The 6,000-nt window shown below is 37.2% G+C and overlaps 1 protein-coding gene across 1 annotated transcript in view; it reads left to right on the top strand.

The window, feature by feature from the left end:
* Nucleotides 1-6,000, top strand: part of LOC122808698 (alpha-2-macroglobulin-like protein 1) — a 488,551-nt gene that overhangs the window by 399,399 nt on the left and 83,152 nt on the right. The window lies entirely within an intron of this gene.

Below are 6,000 nucleotides of genomic sequence, written 5' to 3'. Positions count from 1 at the left end.
ACACTTGGTTCAGTTCTATGCATAAATAAAACAAAAATTATCAATATCCTCTGCTGCTATATCCCACCAGGAAACAACTCTCCCATAATTAAGGAAATCTTACAATGGTCTAGAGATAATCTCCCACAAGAAACTATTCTGCTAGGCAACCTTAATACTGACTGACTAGCCTGCAATTCCAACTGCCCCTCTAACCACATAAATCTCTATGGGTTCTCACAACTCATTGATGAACCCACCAGAATAGATAAAAAAATCACAGAAACTATCCATACTCAATTGAACGCTGGTCAACTGCTCCAAACAAAACTACCAGATAGGCTGTCTACCAGATAGTCTAAGCGACCACCTTCCCACATTCCTATTAAGCAAACATACTAGCTTACCCAAGCCCATAGTTCATAGGAAAATCCAACAGGACCACAACCTAAAACCTCAGGACCTTAACTCAATTCTAAATCAATGCAACTGAAAACCTCTACTAACCCTTGGACTAGACCAGGCAGTCAATTACTTTAACACACAACTTTTATCAATGTCCTCAATAGAATTGCCCCAACTAGGAAGGTCAGAGTAAAAGCTAACGATGCACCATGGCTAAGTAGAGACACTAGAGCCCTACAAAAGTCCATAGATAAGGTCAGGAAACTCTGGAAGAAGGAAAACACTGCCCTAACCAAGCAAAACTACCAGCAACTTAGAAACCAAGCCAAAAGACAAAACAAACTTGACAAACAGAACTACTTCCTTAGTGCCCAAACCAAACACTCTAGAAACCCACAAGATTTTGGCAAGCCATCAACTCCTTACTAAAATCAGGCAAAACTAGCACTCCTACTCCCAACTCCGCCAATAATGGCAAGGACATAGCCACTCAATTTAAACAACATTTCACTGACTCTATTCTAAACTTATCTAACCAATTATCCAAAAATAACCCTTCATATTCACCAACCAAATGTCCAAACAACATTCCCCCCAACTCTCTCACCTGTTCCTACCTCTACAATTAAGAAACTCCTTCTGAAACTAAAATCTACCACCCTAGCAGTGATAATTTACCTGCTAACTTCCTAAAAATTGCCACTGAATCCATATTCTACCCTGTTTCCATCCGCATTAATCACTCCATACAAGAATCCTATATCCCTCAACTGTGGAAAGTATCATACATCATCCCTCTTCATAAAGGCAGTAATTCTTACGACTTCTCAAATTACCATCCAATCATCATTCTATCTCCCCTTTCTAAACTTTTAGAGAAATGCTTTCACTTTAAAGTCATGAAATTCCTGGACACCAATAAACTCCTGTTCACCACACAACATGGCTTCCGGCCACTTCACAGAACAACTACTACTCCTCTTTCCTTTACTGACATAGTTAACCAACACAGGAATAATAATAACTTCACATCTGCTATATTCCTGGATCTCTCCAAGGCATTCAGCATGATCTCACACACCATACTGCTAGATACTCTAGCCTTTCTGTCCTTTGCCCCATCTACTATCGACTGATTCAAGAATTATCTCTCTGACAGGCAGCAGTCTGTCCAATGGCAAGGTATAGTTTCCCCTCAACTTCCAACTTCCATAGGTGTACCACAAGGCTCAATACTAGGCCCACTTCTCTTTTCTATGTTTACCAACAACTTACATACCACAACTAAGCAGGCTTCACATATACAGTATGCAGATGATTCCACTTTAATCTGCGCAGCCTCTTCCCTCTCCTCCCTTCAACAACTTACCCAGGAATCCTTTAGCTCTGTGTAAAAGTGGATTACTGACATCCAACTTATCCTGAACCCCAACAAGACTAAATGATTGTTATTTACCCCCCAACAAATCAAAAACTACTCCTCTTTCCTTTACTATTACTTCCAGAAATGATACTACCATTTCCCCTTCAACCCACACCAAACTCCTTGGCATCAAAATTGAGAAAAACCTTCACTTCGATGTGCATTTGTCCCATACTATCAAAAAGGTTCTCAAAAAAATTAATATACAGGCACACATACTTCTTTTCAACTCAAGCTAGAATCACCCTAGCACAAACTCTCATATTGTCCACACTAATGTATGCAGCACCTATTCTTACCCATATCAAAAATATAGACCTGGATAAACTTGACTCATGCTATAATAAGATTGCCAAGTTTGCTAACAATTCATCCTTCAGAACACACCACTGTATAGCTCTTAAGAAACTACAATGGTTAGAATTTCCCCAACTTCTCAATTACTACCGGCTAGTCATTTACTTACACCATTCTAAAATATCCTGATAAAACCCCATCACTAGGACAACTACTAACTCAATACACACCAAATCTCTGGTCTAATGACAAATCACTCCACTGTATTGCTAGACCTAACAATACCGCAGGAAAAGCACTATTCTCCCACACCGTTGCTAAAAACTTGAATACCCTCCCCCCTTCTCTAACAGCTAGCTCCTCTACGTCACAATTCAAAAACACCCTAAAAGCACACCTACTTGATCACTGCTGACATATATTCTGCTGTATTCATATTTCCAGCCTGAAAATGTGATTAATGTTGTTTAAAAGTGTCTTGTCTGTCTAAAAATTCCTACGTGTAAATATCTATTATGTCTTGTCTGTCTAAAAATTCCTATATGTAAAAATCTATTAGTGTTCATTACTGCTACCTTGTTCTTATAATACTATTTATAACATGCATTATGGTTATAACTCTGTATAAAACATTTATTATTGTTATAATTGTGGAGCTTTTCTCCTGGGGCCACCGCTGTAAATGGACCTAGTCTAGTCGGACCTTCCCAGTAAACAAATGTAAAATAAAATAAATAAAATAATAAATAAGAGCTAGGTTGTGGTCAAATGGGGCCTTAGGCATGGTAATGGACCAACACCCCCCAATTATACCAGTATCCCATCACATGACTACCTCTCCCGGTAATCATGGAACACTATTCACACCTGTAAGTGTACATATTATTTTCTTTCTCACCTTTTCAGTGATTGAAGAGATGTATATTTAATTTAAAAGTACTACATTACATTTTACAGCAAAACACACCCATTTGCTAAACAATACAAACAAACAAAAGTATGCTAGCATTGAAAAGAAAACTAGCAACAGTAAACCTTTCTTCCCTTGAAATTCACATTTTTTAAAGTGCATCTGGTAAGTCGTTAAACTACAAGAGATGTGTTGGGATTCATAGTCAAACAGCATATAATCACTAATATGCAGCAATTTCAAACTGCATATAATCCATAAGCAGCCATTTAAAAGAGGAAGGGATTCAAAAAACAATGTATAACACATTGGCTGACAGCCTGGGAAAACCCATTCGATGCAAAGGCACACTGTCTAGTGAAGTTATTTGATTAGTTGCAGAGCAGGAAAATGAAGGATGAGGTAATCAAACCCTGCACTACAGGAAGCAAGACATTAACAGTTCATAGCCTACTCATCTGTGCTAAGTACCAGGGACATTCCAATGTAGCCCATCACAGACATATCCAATCATATGTGTCTGCAAAAACAAGCTGCATTATTTTTATTTATTCATACTTAAATATTGTTAACATTGAACACATAGACATCATGATGTCCAGTTTGTTTACAACTAAATAATAGATACACTGTAAAAAGGCAACAAAACAAGGAATTCAAGGATTGTACCCAAAGAGCGTGGCTTATATGATGATGCTATTTACTACAATCCATTCCTTCCTGTACGTCATGACTACTCTTGGACGAAGAAACTAAGCATTTGCACAAACACAGACACCCACCCCGACACATATATATACACACACACACACACACACACACACACACACACACACACACACACACACACACACACACACACACACACACACACACATGACATCAGTTACAGTCTGTTGTTGTACATCTGCAAATACCTTAAATGTTTGCAGGCAATCGAGTAAAAGAATAAACACATGAAGAATGACCTATAAATGTATTTCATCACACTGCTGTGAGAACTACAGTACAACTCACAGCAACCCCCTTAGGCTACAAACGTCTTAACTGAAACATCAGAGACAAAGATCTAAAATCAGAACAGATTTTAAATATTGTTCTAACACATCTCAGATGGCAGGTAGTTCAAATCACCCAGAACAACTGCTGCTGCTGTAATTCTAAAACTGTGTCAAACATGATAAAACCAGCCTCCAGAAATCACAAATGAAGGAAAGTAAAAACACAGCAACAGTGCAATTAACAGTACAGACATTCAATTTCAGGCCTACCACCCCATTCTAACTGAGTCAGGGTTTTTGCACCCTGAAATATGAAACATCTTTAGATCTGTAATGATGTGTATGAATAATGGCCCTGAACTCTAGGGTTGGATACTCAGCTAAGTTAATAAGCCAGTGAATTGCTGCCTTCTAGGCAGCCATAGCAACAAGCCGAAAATTAAAAATGGCACTAATCCACAGTCAAATGAAACACTAAGTGTCAGCAAGAGGGAGACTCTGGACAATGTGAGCAGTCATTTAAAAAATGGGAGGTAGTTCTAACAGAAATCTGAAAAAAATGGGATAGTTGCTGACAGGAATCTGAAAAGAAAAAAGTGCCAGATCAAACCTATCAACTTGAGAGTGCACATATTAAAATATCCGTGCTTGGCTTCTACACATGTCACTGTGTGCCCATGGCTTCAGGATCAGGAATGGGTACCATGCTGGAAATTATCAATAAATAAAACATCTATCAACTGTCGGCAGATTTCTCAATCTCCTTCTCTCATGCCATGGCTGCAAACAAAAAAGAGTGGAGTGATTCCATCATTAAATTAAAGCATAACATAAAAACAACTTTTTAGCAATTTAACTTACAGTGTAATTAAAGAGGCCATGTCTCTCTCAGTTCTAAACTTCGAAAGTTCCAAAACCAAAAATGCCCTCGAGGTGCTTAAGCTGTAAAGAACAGTCCAATCAAAGTTCATACAGTAAAACTTTAATTCCACAATACAAGTGGTCACCTCACTCAAATCTCCGTCCCCCTTAAATAAAACCCAGTTCTTATTCAGAATGTCCTTTACTTTACCACTTAGTCCTCCATAGGTCAATAGCATAGAATGTGACTGTTGGATCGGGATTAGGTATAAACCCTTATAAGGGGTCCCTATGGAAACTGAAAAGATAGGTAACAATGGGGACTCCTTTGTTAATTCTATGGTATCGACAAATAATTTTGTGAACTTTTTTCAGGTCAACAGTGAACTGATTATTTTGTACATTTCTGTCATATTTTTTGGATACTTTCTGAATTTTCTGCTTATGCTGATATTTTTTAGTTCATTTTTGGAGATGATGTAAGATAAAACCACATAAGCTTTTATGTTGTTTGTTGCTTTTATGAGGTTTATCATTCTAAGAGCTTTTAATGATCTTTTCTGTTTTTCTGTATTCTAGTAATGATGCTTCAACTGCTTTATAATTCCCTTTAACTGATGCGTATGTGGCGACATTCTACTTGTGTCTTATCTTCTTCTTTGTTGTTCTGTATTTTTGTGTTAAGACATCATCTTTTATTAACTTAGGTGTGGTATATTATATTTATTTATTTTAAATTATATGGATGTCTCTTAATGGTCTCAAGAAATAGTGACCATCTGGTTTATCAGTCCTATAACACTTTGGGTCTTATACACTTCCTGTAGTCTCTTTTCGAATCTATATTACTATGTGTAATATAGATTAAAAAGAACTTGGGATTATGTTTGAAGGGGGAGTTGATCTAAATTTAGACTTGCCTTTGGATGATTTGGTTTTGTTTCTAAGTTCTTTGTTTAACTTTTTTTTTAGTTTAATGTTTTGATGCGTGGTTTCACTTTTTTACTGAGGAAAATATATTTTCCCTGTCTTAGTATACAACACATTTGTGTTAGTGTTCCACCAAAGATGTTTATTCCAAAATTTAGCACTGTGTTTGTTACAGATTAGGACTGATGCAGGCA

The sequence above is a fragment of the Protopterus annectens genome, chromosome 8.part0, assembly GCF_019279795.1.
Source record: "Protopterus annectens isolate FY-2018-M chromosome 8.part0, PAN1.0, whole genome shotgun sequence".
NCBI classification, from domain to species: Eukaryota; Metazoa; Chordata; order Ceratodontiformes; family Protopteridae; genus Protopterus; species Protopterus annectens.
The sequence above is the reverse complement of the archived record's forward strand: the minus strand, read 5'-3'. Positions and strand labels throughout refer to the sequence as shown.